We start from the raw sequence: 18,065 nt of genomic DNA on the forward strand, positions 1-18,065 counted from the left end.
TATTTTGGAAATTAGGAGCTCTGACGTTTTGGGTCTCTGTTTATGCTCCCTCCTCCAGCTTGCCTTTAGGACTTACTGAGATATGGTCCTTTCTACAGTGCTCTGGGATTATGCACAGTCCATCCATACTCATTTGGGGCTTGTCAACTAGGAGCCTCTAGTTTTAAGGAAGGGGTGGGGCTAGGGTGGAGACAGAACAGGCTTTGTGAGGACTGGGGCTGGGATGGTGGATAGAGAGCAGGACCTAGAGGCGAATTCTCTTTTACAAGAGGAGGTTGCTTGAGCAGGTTCCCATTGCCCAGTCCAAGATGAGACTATCGCCTGCTCCAGGACAATTTGGAGGAGTAGGAGGGGGTGGTGCAGGTGGGCCAAGGGCAGCAGTGAGGACTACAGGGCTGGGAACGGGCATTTTGTCAACATCGGTAGCTGCTGCTCCATGTTGCATTTCCAGTCCTCTTACCTTCCCCTTCGAAGAGACCAAGTTGCTTCTTCCTACTTGTGTGGGGCTGATGTTGCCCCTTTTGGTCTTCTCCAGCCTTGTGATCTTCAATCTTGGCTACACCTTCAAATTACCAGGGGGACATGTAAATAATCTTTGTAGTCATGGCCCATCTTCAGAGATTCTGATTTCACTGCAGTGGGTTTCTGTCATTTGAAAGCTTCTCAAATGATTTTAATGTGCGGCCAAGGATGAAAATCAGACACATTCCTTCTGTCCCGTTCTGAAGGGTATGGGGCATATACTTTGGTTCCCAAGCTTCTGACAACCTCATCCATTTTGATCCTCTTAAGATCTGGGAGGTAGACAGGTATCGTGACCTTGCAGGTGAAAACCTGAGACTGCCTTTGGCCTGTGAGTTGGGAAGTTTTAGTTGGTAGCCAGGAGGCACAGACAGAAAGACCAATCTTAGTATGAGGAATAAGGAAGGACTGATTTTAAGTTCCTTTGCTGGCTTGGGCAGACACAGTTGCATTCATTTATTCATTGAACAAATATTTACTGAACATCCACTATGTACCAGATGCTGTACCAGGTACTGGGTTAAGAACTACCCATGGCTTGTGGCAGGGGCTGGCGATGGTGGCACAGGGAGAGGGCTACCACCTCCAGGGCCCAGCCTTGGGTAGTGGCTCCTTGGAGAAGTGTGCATTGTCAGAGCATTGTAGAACTAGAAAAGGTAATACCAGCCACAGTTTTCTTTGCCTACATGACATATACTGAAAGAATGAAACAAATTTGTTTTTCCATTTAAAACTAAGCCTAGTTAGAATCTATAATCCTGTTGGGATGAAGGTTTACAAACTGTAGAAAAGGATAATTATGGCAGAGTTGAACTTATGGCACGCTGATCAGGAACAGAGAACACATAGCTTTAGACTCACGTATTCTACTCTGGCGAAACTGACCGCTCTGACACCCACAGACCATCCATCCAGCTCTGTGCAGGGACATTCCACTGAACAAAGCAAGTTGATAGCTCACATTCTGAAGATTTTTCAAATATTATTACTAAGGCATTTCCCATTGTTTTGTTTTAATTCAAGTGGGCTTTTACTTAAGATGTAGAGGTCATAAGTTTTATATCCTTAGGCTTGATTTAAAACCTAGCCATGACAGATAGTAAACAGTGGTCTCATTTTCTTGTAACAATAGTTCATGACATTGTGGTAAGAAACTAAAACTTTGAAGCTGAACATAAGGGAAAGTGTACGGTCTTTGAAATTGAACAGATCCAAATATGAATCCTGATTCTGTCATTTACTTCTTTGGAATCTAGGACAAGTTATTCAACCATTTTGAACCTCTGTTTCTTCATCTTTAAAATGGGAATAGCAATGTGATAAAGTATATATATGCCTCAAATAGTGCCTAGAATGTAATTGGCTTTTATGAATAATCCTTTCTTCTTTTGTGATGACATGATATATTGATTTACACAACCTTAGGGCTCAGTTTTGAGGAGAGGTAGAGCATACAGGTCTTAGCTGACATTCCACCTTGGAAAAGGAGACCACTTAATTTCTACCATGAATTATAAATATCTAAGGAAGATAAACAGCATGTTTCTTATGTGTGTAAATTACATTTGATTTTGTATGTTTGTGAATTGTTGAATGGTAGGCAGACACAATGGCGTATGTTGAAGTAAGAAGAAAAACTATAATACCTGTCAAGAGAGCCTTATATACATGCTAGGCACTTTACATATGTTATCTTACTTTATCCTCACAACAGGAAGTGTTATCTACTCTATTTACAAATAAGGAAACTAAAGAATTGACAGGTACATTGTCTTTCCCCAAGTCACACACCCAGTGGCAGAGTTGGGATTCCAAGCCAAGGGTTGGAAACATTGAAGTAAATCATTGAAGATGTTGGCTGTTATTATCAATAGCATTATTTTTTGACTAAACTCAATCATGAGGTTAGCATTCCAGTATCAATATCCTGGGACTTGCTGAATAAATGAAAAATAGAATCAGTGCCTGCAAGTAGGGAATGCTTAGTTGTCCAAGATGATTATTACTGAATGGGGGCTTAAGCTGAATGAATGGAATAATTTTCTCTAAAGAACTCAGGGCTCTTTGGGCTGGTGGCATTTACAATGTAATGATCACACACTAATAATCTTAATATTTGCCTTATAGTTGATTGACCGGATGAACAATGATTTCCTTAATTGTTTTCCTTTGTTGGACATTTTGGTTGAATGCAAATTTTCTGTATCATCAATTGACTCTTTTGAATGTTTTCCTGAATACTTATTTTGGCTTGTTTAATAGTCTTTACAAGTGTGTCTTTTGGGTGATGTTACAGTGTTTTGACATTTATGTTATAATGACAGAAAAAGGCTTTAAGATTTATAGTAAGGCTAGAATTCATCCAGCGAATATATTGAGTAACAACAGAATACACACTCTGTAATGATAAAAAGTCTTAACGATATTTCTGTAGTCAGCATAAGGATTTCAACAACCGATCTTTATTTATTTATTTTACAAACATAATGTATTTATTTATTTACTTAAACTTTTTTTTTTGGCTGTGCTGTGCAGCATATGGGATCCTAGTTCCTCAGCGAGGGATCAGACCTGTGCCCCTGCATTGGAAGCAGGGAGTCTTAACCACTGGACTGCTGAGGAAGTCCCAACAACTGATTTTTTTTTTTTAACATCTTTATTGGAGTATAATTGCTATACAATATTGTATTAGTTTCTGCTGTATAACAAAGTGAGTCAACTATATGCATACGTATATCCCCATATCCCCTCCCTCATACGTTTCCCTCCCACCCCTCTAGGTGGTCGCAAAGCACTGAGCTGATCTCCCTGTGCCATGCAGCTGCTTCCCACTAGCTATCTATTTTACATTTGGTAGTGTGCATATGTCAATGCTACTCTCTTACTTCGTCCCAGCTTACACTTCCCCCTCCCCTTGTCCTCAACTCCATTCTCTACGTCTGTGTCGTTACTCCTGTCCTGCTCCTAGGTTCATCAGAATCATTTTTTCTTTTTAGATTCCATATATATGTGTTAGCATATGGTATTTGTTTTTCTCTTTCTGACTTATTCACTCTGTATGACAGTCTCTAGGTCCACCCACCTCACTACAAATAACTCGATTTCATTTCCTTTTATGGCTGAGTAATACTCCATTGTATATTTGTGCCACATCTTCTTTATCCATTCACCTGTCGATGGACAATTAAGTTGCTTCCATGCACTGGCTATTGTAAATAGAGGTGCAATGAACATTGTGGTACACGACTCTTTTTGAATTATGGTTTTCTCAGGGTATATGCCCAGTAGTGGGATTGTTGGGTCATATGGTAGTTCTATTTTTAGTTTTTTAAGGAACCTCTATACTGTTCTCCATAGTGACAGTATCAATTTACATTCCCTCCAACAGTGCAAGAGGGTTCCCTTTTCTCCACACCCTCTCCAGTATTTATTGTTTGTAGATTTTTTGATGATGGCCGTTCTGACCAGTGTGAGGTGATACCTCATTGTAGTTTTGATTTGCATTTCTCTAATAATTAGTAATGTTGAGCATCGTTTCAAGTGTTTGTTGGCAATCTGTATATCTTCTTTGGAGAAATGTCTATTTAGGTCTTTGGCCCATTTTTGGATTGGGTTGTTTGTTTTTTTGATATTGAGCTGCATGAGCTGCTTGTATATTTTGGAGATTAATCCTTTGTCAGTTGCTTCATTTGCAAATATTTTGTCCCACTCTGAGGGTTGTCTTTTCATCTTGTTTATAGTTTCCTTAGCTGTGCAAAAGCTTTAAAGTTTAATTAGGTCCCATTTGTTTATTTTTGTTTTTATTTCCATTTCTCTAGGAGGTGGGTCAAAAAGGATCTTGCTGTGATTTATGTCATAGAGTGTTCTGCCTATCTTTTCCTCTAAGAGTTTGATAGTGTCTGGCCTTACATTTAGGTCTTTAATCCATTTTGAGTTTATTTTTATGTATGGTGTTAGGGAGTGTTCTAATTTCATTCTTTTACATGTAGCTGTCCAGTTTTCCCAGCACCACTTATTGAAGAGGCTGTTTTTCTCCATTGTGTATTCTTGCCTCCTTTTTCAAAGATAAGGTGACCATATGTGCGTGGGTTTATCTCTATGCTTTCTATCCTGTTCCATTGATCTATCTTTCTGTTTTTGTGCCAGTACCGTACTGTCTTGATTACTGTAGCTTTGTAGTATAGTCTGAAGTCAGGGAGCCTGATTCCTCCAGCTCTGTTTTTCTTTCTCAAGATTGCTTTGGCTATTCGGGGTCTTTTGTGTTTCCATACAAAATGTGAAATGTTTTGTTCTAGTTCTGTGAAAAATGCCAGTGGTAGTTTGATAGGGATTGCATTGAATCTGTAGATTGCTTTGGGTAGTAGAGTCATTTTCACAGTGTTGATTCTTCCAATCCAAGAACATGGTATATCTCTCCATCTGTTTGTATCATCTTTAATTTCTTTCATCAGTGTCTTATAGTTTTCTGAATACAGGTCTTTTGTCTCCTTAGGTAGGTTTTTTCCTAGGTATTCTATTCTTTTTGTTGCAATGGTAAATGGGAGTGTTTTCTTGATTTCACTTTCAGATTTTTCATCATTAGTGTATAGGAATGCCAGAGATTTCTGTGCATTAATTTTGTATCCTGGTACTTTACCAAATTCATTGATTAGCTCTAGTAGTTTTCTGGTAGCATCTTTAGGATTCTCTATGTATAGTATCTTGTCATCTGGAAAGAGTGACAGCTTTACTTCTTCTTTTCCGATTTGGATTCCTTTTATTTCTTTTTCTTCTCTGATTGCTGTGGCTATAACTTCCAGAACTATGTTGAATAATAGTGGTGAGAGTGGGCAACCTTGTCCTGTTCCTGATCTTAGAGGAAATGGTATCAGTTTTTCACCATTGAGAACGATGTTGACTGTGGGTTTGTTATATATGACCTTTATTACGTTGAGGTAGGTTCCCTCTTTGCCTACTTTCTGGAGAGTTTTTATCATAAATCGGTGTTGAATTTTGTCGAAAGCTTTCTCTGCATCTACTGAGATGATCACATGGTTTTTATCCTTCAATTTGTTAATATGGTGTATTACATTGATTGATTTGCGTATATTGAAGAATTCTTGCATTCCTTGGATAAACCCCCTTGATCATGGTGTATGATCCTTTTAATGTGCTGTTGGATTCTGTTTGCTAGTATTTTTTTGAGGATTTTTGCATCTATATTCATCAGTGATATTGGCCTGTAGTTTTCTTTCTTTGTGACATCTTTGTCTGGTTTTGGTATCAGGGTGATGGTGGCCTTGTAGAATGAGTTTGGGAGTGTTCCTCCCTGTGCTGTATTTTGGAAGAGTTTGAGGAGGATAGGTGTTAGCTCTTCTCTAAATGTTTGATAGAATTCACCTGTGTAGCCGTCTGGTCCTGGGCTTTTGTTTGTTAGAAGATTTTTAATCACAGTCTCAATTTCAGTGCTTGTGATTGGTCTCTTTATATTTTCTATTTCTTCCTCATTCAGCCTTGGAAGGTTGTGAATTTCTAAGAATTTGTCCATTTCTTCCAGGTTGTCCATTTTATTGGCATAGAGTTGCTTGTAGTAATCTCTCATGATCCTTTGTATTTCTGCAGTGTCAGTTGTTACTTCTCCTTTTTCATTTCTAATTCTCTTGAATTGAGTCTTGTCCCTTTTTTTCTTGATGAGTCTGGCTAATGGTTTATCAATTTTGTTTATCTTCTCAAAGAACCAGCTTTTAGTTTTATTGATCTTTGCTATTGTTTCCTTTATTTCTTTTTCATTTATTTCTGATCTGATCTTTATGATTTCTTTCCTTCTGCTAACTTTGGGGTATTTTTGTTCTTCTTTCTCTAATTGTTTAGGTGTAAGTTTAGGTTGTTTATTTGAGATGTTTCTTCTTTCTTGAGGTAGGATTGTATTGCTATACACTTCCCTCTTAGAACTGCTTTTGCTGCATCCCATAGGTTTTGGGTCTTTGTGTTTTCATTGTCATTTGTTTCTAGGTATTTTTTAATTTCCTCTTTGATTTCTTGGTTATTTAGTAGCATATTGTTTAGCCTCCATATGTTTGTATTTTTTTTTAGTTTTTTTCCTGTAGTTGATATCTAGTTTCATAGCATTGTGGTCAGAAAAGATACTTGATATGCTTTCAGTTTTCTTAAATATACCAAGGCTTGATTTGTGACTCAAGATATGAGCTATCCTGGAGAAAGTTCCATGAGCACTTGAGAAGAAAATTTATTCTGTTGTTTTTGGATGGAATGTTCTGTAAATGTCAATTAAGTCCATCTGTTTAATGTGGCATTTAAAGCTTGTGTTTCCTTATTTATTTTCATTTTGGATGATCTGTCAATTGGTGAAACTGTGGTGATAAAGTCGCCCCCTATTATTGTGTTAGTGTTGATTTCCCTTTTATGGCTGTTAGCATACAGGTGACAGCATATAGCTGTCGCCTTATGTATTGAGGTGCTCCTATGTTGGGTGCAGACATATTTACAATTTTTATATCTTCTTGTTGGATTGATCCCTTGATCATTATGTAGCGTGCTTCTTTGTCTCTTGTAGCAGTCTTTATTTTAAAGTCTGTTTTGTTTGATATGAGAATTGCTACTCCAGCTTCCTTTTGATTTCTATTTGCATGGAATATCTTTCTCCATCCCCTCACTTTCAGTCTGTATGTGTCCCTAGGTCTGAAGTGGGTCTCTTGTAGACACTGTATGTACGGATCTTGTTTCTGTATCCATTCAGCCAGTCTGTGTCTTCTGGTTGGAGCATCTAATCCATTTACAATTAAGTTAATTATCAATATGTATGTCCCTATTACCATTTTCTTAGTTGTTTTGGGTTTGTTTGTGTAGGTCTTTTCCTTCTCTTGTGTTTCCTTTCTAAAGGAGTTCCTTTATAATTTGTTGTAAAGTTGGTTTGGTGGTGCTGAATTATCTTAACTTTTGCTTATCTGTAAAGGTTTTATTTTCTCCATCCAATCTGAATGAGATCCTTGCTGAGTAGAGTAATCTTGGTTGTAGATTCTTCCCTTTCAGCACTTCAAATATGTCCTGTCATTCCCTTCTGTTTTGCAGAGTTTCTGCTGAAAAATCAGCTGTAAACCTTATGGGGATTCCCTTGTATGTTATTAGTTGTTTTTCCCTTGCTGCTTTTAATATTTTTTCTTTGTATTTAATTTTTGATAGTTTGATTAATATGTGTCTCCGTGTGTTTCTCTTTGGGTTTACCCTATATGGTGCTCTCTGTGCTTCCTGGACTTGATTGACTATTTCCTTTCCCATGTTAGGGAAGTTTTCCACTATAATCTCTTCAAATATTTTCTCTGACCCTTTCTTTCTGTCTTCTTTTTCTGGGACCCCTATAATTCGAATGTTGGTGCATTTAACGTTTTCCCAGAAGTCTCTGAAACTGTCCTCAATTCTTTTCATTCTTTTTTATTTATTCTGCTCCCTGGCTGTTATTTCCACCATTTGATCTTCCAGGTAACTTATCCGTTCTTCTGCCTCAGTTATTCTGTTATTGATTCCTTCTAGAGTATTTTTAATTTCAGTAATCATGTTGTTCATCACTGTTTGTTTGCTCTTTAGTTCTTCTAGATTCTTGTTAAATGTTTCTCCATTCTATTTCCAAGATTTTGGATCATCTTTACTATCATTACTCTGAATTCTTTTTCAGGTCGGTTGCCTATTTTGTCTTCATTTATTTGGTCTTTTAGGTTTTTACCTTGCTCCTTCATCTGTAACAAATTTTTTTGTTGTTTCTTTCTTTTTTTTTTTTTTTGCTGGGTGGTGCTGTATTCTTGTCTTACTGGTTGTTTGGCCTCAGATATCCAGCACTGGAGTTTGCAGGCAGTTGGATAGAGCTGGGTCTTGATGCTGAAATGAGGACCTCCGGGAGGCCTCACTCTGATTGATATTCCCTGGGGTCTGAGGTTCTCTGTTAGTCCAGCAGTTTGGACTCGGAGCTCCCACCACAGGAGCTCAGGCCTGACCTTTGGCCTGGGAACAAAGATCCTGCGAGCCTTATGGCATGGTTTAAAAAAAAAAAAAAAAAAAGGAAGAAAGAAAGAAAAAAGGAGCAGTACAATATCAAAAAATAAAATAAAATTAGAAAGATAAAAAATATATTAGGAAAAATAAAAGTATAATTGAAACAATTGCAACAAGGTAAAATAGAACCACAACAGAAAAAAGAAAAGTAAAGGGGAGTGGGAAACAAGCCAAAGGAGAGATCACTAACAAAGTATAAAGAATAAAATAAAATTAGAAAACTAAAAGATTTTTTAGGAAAAATAAAAATACAAAAGGATCAGCAACAATGAATCAACAAGGTAAGACAGAACCGCAATCTAAGAGAGGAAAAAAGACAAGAAAAAAAAGAAAAGCCTTGGCCATGGTGGTGGAGTTTAGGTGGGGTGTGGAACTTAGGCAGGGGTGGGGTTTAGATTGGGATGGGACCTAGGCAGGTGGGGGGGTGACATTTGAACATGGGTCAGGACCTAGGTGGGGTGACGTTCAGGCATGGGGTGGGGCCTCTGCTTAGGACCTGCGTGGAAGGGGAGAGGCAGCAGGTGGAAAGGAGGGCCTCTGGAGTGTGGGGTTCCGGAGTTTGGAGATAGGGCCCTGAGTGAGGGTGTGTGGGTGGGGTTTAGGCCCAGCGCATTGGAGGGGGTCTCCGAGTGTAGGGGTGGGGCCCTGGGTGGGGGTGTAGGGGCAGGGCTCGGGTTCTGAGTGGCAGGAGGGAGGCTCCAAGGGCAGAGGATTAGGCCCGAGCCCAGCAGGCTCCCTGGTGCCTAAGTGGACAGGGAAGGCACTGGCCACATCCCCTTCCGTTCCTTCTCGCTCCTCCCCCACCGTCTCCCCCAGGGTCTCCCCTGTCACTGCTGGACTCCTAACCGTGGCTGGGTCCCGCTGGGCATAGGAACTCCTCCCTTCCCTCAGCCACCCCTCAGGGGTGCCGGTCCCAGAGGTCCAGACTTGACTTTTGCTCCCCCTTCCCTCCCTCCCACTCCTCAGGACCCGTGTGGCTGGAGGGGGTCTCAGGGGGCAGAGGATCAGGCCCGGGATCTCAGAAGGTTCCTGGGGGCCCAACTGGGCAGGGGAAACCTGGCCATTCTCCCTTTAGATCCTCTGCACTCCCAGTGGTTCCCCAATTTTCCCCCTCGGCGTGGGATCCCTTTCCCTCCCCCAGCCGCCTCTCAGGGGCGCCAGTCCCGTCCTGCCTCCACTTCTCCCCCTTCACTCCCCCCACGCCCCACATCCTTCCCAGTTTCTGGGGGGTCCTCCAGTTTCCTTAGGTGTCCGTGGTCCCCCACCAGTACCTGGTAGGTGCCCTAGTTGTGAGGAGACGCGAATTCCACGTCCTCCTCGTATGCCACTTTGACTCCGCCCCTCTCAACAACTGATCTTTAGTATACATGAGCTTAATTCCTATTAAGAGCAGAAAGCTTGGATTCCTTTCAGGTCTCCATTCATACTTATCTTCAATAATTTAATCTTTTTCTGAGTATCAGCCTGTAGTTGGTTATGTTTTCTCCATTTATATGCATTTATCCAGGTCAAGATGTGGTTAGAGTGATGACATACAGAGGAAATTCAGGACTCTTGACCCAGCGCCAGAGGCCTGAATAAACATTCCTGTGTCTGAGATTTTGGGGTTGGAGAAGGTCTTTGGACCTGTCCCCTCAAAATGTCAGGAGTTTACTGCATTTCCTAAAAAGGATGGTGCCTAGAAAATGTAGCCTTTGGTGATTAAAAAAACAAAACAAAGCATAGTGGTCATTACGTACACATTTGAAGTATCTGGTTCTTTTAAAATTAGGCAGATGATATTAAAAGGTTGTTGCTGGTGTTGATGAAGAAGAGAGTGCTTTGTGAGAAGGAGCTTAGTAAGTGTCCTTTACTGAGGCAAGCAAACAAAACCCCCAAACGCAATATATGTACTATTAAAAGCACAGCAACACAAAATCCACAGGGCTTCACAAAAACGCAAACAAAAACAAACTCCAGCCCTCCTGGTTTACATAATTCCAGAAAAGATGCAGTAAGGATATTAATTGGCTGCATGAAATGTCTAGAGCCAAGAGGAGCTGACAGGGTCAAACCTCCATGGGTCTTCACATTTTTGTTTTCCCATCAGATTTTATCTCTTGTCTCAAGCAGTAGGATCTGGCAAGAGGGATAGAAAAGACCCTGTGATTCAACTTTCGGAAGAGCTGAGGGAAGAAGCAAGGCCAATGCCTCTCTGTTAACAATCCTCTGTGCTTAGACCACAGTGTGAGAATTTGGAGGCGTGAGGGCAGGAGGAGGCTGCAGCAGGAATCTTGGCCTGAAATCAATTTTAGGGAGTTTTGCATAAAGTTACTTACTTTTGGAAGATAATATTAGCTCGCTTATTTCCTATGGAAACTGGAAAATAAACACCCAGTTTAAAATAAACACATGCACATACTTAATTTCTATTTGTACCCTTTCCTCAACTAGTGAGGAAGAAAGATGTGTGTGTGTGTGTGTGTGTGTCTATCTGTCTGTCTGTGGCTACATTTTTGGTTTGCTTCAAGTTCTTTCACTGTGGCTGCCAAGCAGACATGAATGGATGGATTTTGATCAGCATAAAGGCAGTTGGCCCATAACCTGCCATGATGGGACTTATGCCTACCAGTGCGTAGGCCTCCCTGAAGCTCAGCTTGTTTGTCAACATGCCGATGCAGCAAGATGGATGTGTTTTGAGGTGGAATTATTTTTCAAAGTCTGTTTAGGCCAGTTCCTGGTTTAGTGCCAGGTCTTACATAATACTGTATGTAATGAACCTTCACTGAGAAAGAAACAACAGGCCCATGTTTCTGAAGGGCCCTTCAACCTAGGGCAATCCTGCTTGCCCATTTACTTTTGGTAAAATTCTTTTTCCAGTAGCCTCCAAGGGAGTCCAGGGTGCAGAAAAGAGAAATGTGTTGTGCTTGTGGGTTTAGCAGTTTATCTGTCACCACTCCTATGAAAGAGCCAGGCTGTCTCACTGGTGATTAATTCAATGCCACTCTTCTCGGGTAACAGGGCATCATTTACTGCATATGTTTTGCCAGGCTCTGAAGTAAAAGGTGTGCTGATTTCTATATTGGAGCAGTGAGTCTGAAGGGAGGGGAATAGTTCTAGGTTTATTAAAAAGAATGATGATACCACACCTCCTCCTTCCATTGATTTTGAGCACTGTGTCAAGTGTGGTGTTGCTGGGGGTATTGTACCAGTTACTTATTCTGCATATCAGATCACACCACAGTTTCTGTGGGTCAGAAATTTGGGAAGAGCTATGATAGGTTGTTCTGGCATGGGGTCTCTCCAGGGGTGTAGTTAAGTGATGGCTGGAGCTGGAACAGCAGGTGCCTGTAGGAGCTAGGGTCTGGCTGGGGATCTTTCTCTCTCGCTTCATGTAGTCTCAGAGCTTCTCCATATGGTCTCTCCACTTGGGATAAGTTGGACTTCCTCACAGCATGGTGGCCTCAGGGAGTTGGAATGTTACATGGTCGATCAGGGTTCTAATACTATTTTGCTCCAGTGAGTCAGGGGGAGGTTATGTCACCCTTACTAACTAAGCTTTGAAAGGCATGCAGTGGCACTTCTGCTGCATTTCCGTTGGTTCTAAGCACATCTAAGTGTACTTAGAAGTAAGGGGAGGGAACACAGACCCCATTTTTTGATGGGAAGAATATCAAGGTCATATTGTAGTATAGCCTGTGGGATGCTGCTGTTTTTGGAAAATACAATTTGTCATAGGTACAGCGCTGCTCAAGACAAAAGGATCACAAGAAGGACAGTCCAAGTGGAAATAGGCCTTTTAGGAAGCTCTGTGCTCTTGAAATCTTGTATACCAGTTTGAATGGTAAAATATACATTGGTCATTCTGTGAAATCTGATTTCTTTTGTATATAAAATGCCTCATTGAGGTATAATTTATATCAATAAAATGCACACATTTAAAGTGTACAGCTCAATAAACTTTGACAAATGTATGCAACTGCGACAACCACTCCAATCAAGACACAGAATATTTCTATTACTCTCCAAATTCTGTGCTCCTTTGCACTAACTCCCTGTCATTCTTGACCTCTGGCAACCATTGATCTGCTTTCAGTTATTATTGATTAGTTTTGCCTGATCTAGATTTTCATGGAATCTTACAGTGTGTACTCTTTCGTTGGCATATTTTTGAGATTCATCCATTGTTGTATGTATCAACGTTATTGTTGAGCAGAATTCCACTGTATGTATATACTACAATTTGTTTATCGATTTTCCAGTTTGTAGACATTTGGGTTGTTTATAGTTTCTGGCTATTATGACTAAAGTTGCTATAACTATTCATGTACAAATTTTTGTGGAGTCATACATTTTCATTTCTCTTAGATAAATATCTAGGAGTGGGATTGCTGGGTCATAAAAGACATTCATATGTTGAGCTTTATAACTGTTATTCTGTTTTCCAGAGTGGCTGTTCCATTCTGCATTCCCAGCAATAATATATGAGAGTTCTGGGAGCCTCAAATTCTCACCAAACTTGAAGGTGTCCGTCTTTATTTTTAGATAATTCAATGGTGTGTAGAGGTTTAAAGTGCATTTTCCTGATGATCAAAGATGTTGAGCATTATTTCATGCATTTACTGGACATTTGTATATCTTCTTTTGTGAAGTGTCTGTTCAAATCTTCTGCCCATTAATATTATTTTGGTCTTCTTCCTGTCTAATTGTAAGAGTTCTTTAAATATTCTCGACAAAAGACCTTTATTAGGTATGTGTATTAGGAATATTTTCTAAAAGTCGGTGGATTGCCTTTTTTTTCTTTAAGATTTAGAAAGACCTTTTTTTGTTTTTTTTTTTTGTGTGTGGTACGCGGGCCTTTCACTGTTGTGGCGTCTCCTGTTGCGGAGCACAGGCTCCGGACGTGCAGGCTCAGCGGCCATGGCTCACGGGCCCAGCCATTCCGCGGCATGTGGGATCTTCCCGGACCGGGGCACAAACCTGTGTCCCCTGCATCGGCAGGCGGACTCTCAACCACTGCGCCAGCAGGGAAACCCTATTTTATTTTTTTAAACATCTTTATTGGAATATATTTGCTTTACAGTGTTGTGTTAGTTTTTGCTGTATAACAAAGTGAATCAGCTATATGCATACATATATCCCCATATCCCCTCCCTCTTGCATCTCCCTCCCACCCTCCCTATCCCACCCCTCTAGGAGGTCACAAAGCACTGAGCTGATCTCCCTGTGCTATGAGGCTGCTTCACACTAGCTATCCATTTTACATTAGGTAGTGTGCATACGCCAATGCTACTCTCTCACTACGTCCCAGTTTACCCTTCCCCCTCCCTGAGTCCTCAAGTCCATTCTCTACGTCTGTGTCTTTATTCCTGTCCTGCCCTAGGTTCATCGGAACCATTTTTTTTTTTTGTTTTTTAGATTCCATATATATGTGTTAGCATATGGTATTTGGTTTTCTCTTTCTGACTTCACTCTGTATGACAGAGTGAATATCTCTTGTACTCACTACAAATAACTCACAAATAATTTCATTTCTTCATATGGCTGAATAATATTCCATTGCATATATGTGCCACATCTTCTTTATCCATTCATCTGTCGATGGACACTTAGGTTGCTTCCATGTCCTGGCTATTGTAAATAGTGCTGCAATGAACATTGTGGTACATGACTCTTTTTGAATTATGGTTTTCTCAGGGTACACGCGCAGTAGTGGGATTGCTGGGTCATATGGTAGTTCTATATTTAGTGCTTTAAGGAACCTCCATACTGTTCTTCATAGCGGCAGTATCAGTTTACATTCCCACCAACAACGCAGAAGGGTTCCCTTTTCTCCACACCCTCTCCAGCATTTATTGTTTGTAGATTTTTTGATTATGGTCATTCTGACTGGTGTGAGGTGATACCTCATTGTAGTTTTGATTTGCGTTTCTCTAATGATTAGTGATGTTGAGCATCCTTTCATGTGTTTGTTGGCAATCTGTATATCTTCTTTGGAAAAATGTCTGTTTAGGTCTTCTGCCCATTTTTGGATTGGGTTTTTTGTTTTTTTGATATTGAGCTGCATGAGCTGCTTGTATGTTTTGGAGGTTAGTCCTTTGTCAATTGCTTTGTTTGCAAATATTTTCTCCCGTTCTGAGGGTTGTTTTTTCATCTTGTTTATGGTTTCCTTTGCTGTGCAAAAGGTTTTAAGTTTCATTAGGTCTCATTTGTTTATTTTTATTTTTCTTTCCATTTCTCTAGGAGGTGGGTCAGAAAGGATCTTGCTGTGATGTATGTCATAGAGTGTTCTGCCTATGTTTTCCTCTAAGAGTTTGATAGTGTCTGGCCTTACATTTAGGTCTTTAATCCATTTTGAGTTTATTTTTGTGTATGGTGTTAGGAAGTGTTCTAATTTCATTCTTTTACATGTAGCTGTCCAGTTGTCCCAGCACCACTTATTGAAGAGGCTGTCTTTTCTCCATTGTATATTCTTGCATCCTTTATCAAAGATAAGGTGACCATATGTGCGTGGATTTATCTCTGGGCCTTGTATCCTGTTCCATTGATCTATCTTTCTGTTTGTGTGCCAGTACCATACTGTCTTGATTAATGTAGCTTTGTAGTATAGTCTGAAGTCAGGGAGCCTGATTCTCCAGCTCCGTTTTTCGTTCTCAAGATTGATTTGGCTATTTGGGGTCTTTTGTGTTTCCATACAAATTGTGAAATTTTTTGTTCTAGTTCTGTGTAAAATACCAGTGGTAGTTTGATAGGGATTGCATTGAATCTGTAGATTGCTTTGGGTAGTATACTGATTTTCACAATGTTGATTCTTCCAATCCAAGAACATGGTATATCTCTCCATCTGTTTACATCATCTTTAATTTCTTTCATCAGTGTCTTATAGTTTTCTGCATACAGGATTTTTTTCTCCTTAGGTAGGTTTATTCCTAGATATTTTATTCTTTTCGTTGCAATGGTAAATGGGAGTGTTTCCTTAATTTCTTTTTTAGATTTTTCATCATTAGTGTATAAGAATGCAAGAGATTTCTGTACACCAATTTTGTATCCTGCTACTCTACCAAATTCATTGATTAGCTCTAGCAGTTTTCTGGTAGCATCTTTAGGGGATTGTCTTTTTATTCTTTAATGGTGTTTTTGGACTAGAAGTCTTCAGTCTTGATTAAGTTTAATTTATAATTTTTTCTTTTATGTTTTGTGCTTCTAATTTGCTCTATCTAAAAATATTTTTACCTATCCCATGGTCACAAAGATTTTCTCTCATGTATTTTTCTAGAAGTCTTTAGTTTTAGCTTTTATCTGTGATCAATTTTGAGTTAATTTTTGTGTATTACATGAGGTAAGGGTCAAGGTTTATTTTTAAAATATGATATCTGATTTTTCTAGAACTATGTTGGAAACACTATCCTTTACTTATTGAATTGCCTCTGTTGAAAATCATTTGATTATGTCTGGTTCTGTTTCTGAACTGTCTATTCTGTTCCATTTATTTATATGCCTTTTATGTAAATGCCACACTGTCTCCATTTCTATAACTTTATAGACAGTCTCAAATTCAGATAGTTTAAGTTTTCCAAGTTTGTGATTCCCTTTCAAAATTTGTTTGACTATTCTAGGTCTTTTGCATTACATCACTATGTTTTAATAATAGCCTATTAATTTCTTTAAAAAAGCTTCCTGGGATTTTGATTGGAATTGCATAGAATATATAGATCAATTCAGGGAAAGTTGACCTATGTACAATGCATTTTGAAGAATTGAAAGCCATATTAAGCATATTCTCTGATCACAATGGAAATAAATTGTAGATAAATAACAAAAATATGGCTTGAGGATCCCCACATTTTTTTGAAATTTTGTAAAACATATCCATATAAGCCCTGGGTCAAAGAAGAAATCACAAGGGAAATTTGCAAATGTTTTAAACTGAATGATAAAACACACATGTCAAAATGTATAGAATGTGGCCACAGCAGTGCTTAAAGGGATACAGCTTTATATGCTTACATAAGGTAGGATAAGCTTTAAAATAAATAATATAGGATCCTATTCAAGAAGCTAAATTAAGCCCTAAGTGAATAGAAGAAATCAAAAACAAAGAGTGGATATCAGTGAAATAGAAAACAGAAAAGCAATAGAGAAGTCCCCCTCACTCCCAGTTGTGTCACTCACTCTGGGGGAGTTCAGCTGTCACATTGTTAAGAAGAGGCCCAGGTGGTGAGGAACTGAAGGTACACTTTCAGATGACTGAAGCCCTAGCCCGTGTCTTTATTGCAACCTCATACTAGAGCCTGCGCCAAAACCACTGCTAAGCTATTCCTAGATTCCTAATCCACAGTGACTGTGTGAGATAATAAGTATTTGTTGTTTTAAGATGATTTAGCAAGATCCTTTTTGACCCACCTCCTAGAGGAATGGAAATAAAAACAAAAATAAACAAATGGGACCTAATGAAACTCAAAAGCTTTTGCACAGCAAAGGAAACTATGAACAAGACAAAAAGACAACCCTCAGAATGGGAGAAAATATTTGCAAACGAAGCAACTGACAAAGGATTAATCTCCAAAATATACAAGCAGTTCATGCAGCTCAATATCAAAAAAACAAAAATCCCAATCCAAAAATGGGCAGAAGACCTAAACAGACATTTCTCCAAAGAAGACATACAGATTGCCAGCAAACACATGAAAGGATGTGCAACATCATTAATCACTAGAGAAATGCAAATCAAAACTACAATGAGGTATCACCTCACTCCGGTCAGAATGACCATCATCAAAAAATCTACAAACAATAAATGCTGGAGAGGGTTTGGAGAATAGGGAACCCTTCTGCATTGTTGGTGGGAATGTAAACTGATACCGCCACTATGAAGAACAATATGGATGTTGCTTAAAAAACTAGAACTACCATATGACCCAGCAATCCCACTACTGGGCATATAGCCTGAGAAAACCATAATTCAAAAAGAGTCATGTACCACATTGTTCATTGCAGCTCTATTTACAATAGCCAGGACATGGAAGCAACCTAAGTGTCCATCGACAGATGAATGGATAAAGAAGATGTGGCACATATATACAATGGAATATTACTCAACCATAAAAAGAAACAAAATTGAGTTATTTGTAGTGAGGTGGATGGACCTAGAGCCTGACATACTGAGTGAAGTAAGTCAGAAAGAGAAAAATAAATACAGTATGTTAGCACATATATATGGAATCTAAAAAATGAAAGAAAGAAATGGTTGTGAAGAACCTAGGGGCAGGACAGGAATAATGACGCAGATGTAGAGAATGGACTTGAGGACATGGGGAGGGGGAAGAGTCAGCTGGGATGAAGTGAGAGAGTGGCATGGACATATATACAGTACCAAATGTAAAATAGCTAGCTAGTGGGAAGCAGCCACATAGCACAGGGAAATTGGTTTGGTGCTTTGTGACCACCAAGGGGGGTGGAATAGGGAAGGTGGGAGGGAGATGAAAGAGGGAGGAGATATGTGGATGTATGTGTATGTATAG

This window comes from Leucopleurus acutus (genome assembly GCF_964270905.1).
Source record: "Leucopleurus acutus genome assembly, chromosome: 12".
In the NCBI taxonomy this organism is placed as follows: Eukaryota; Metazoa; Chordata; class Mammalia; order Artiodactyla; family Delphinidae; genus Leucopleurus; species Leucopleurus acutus.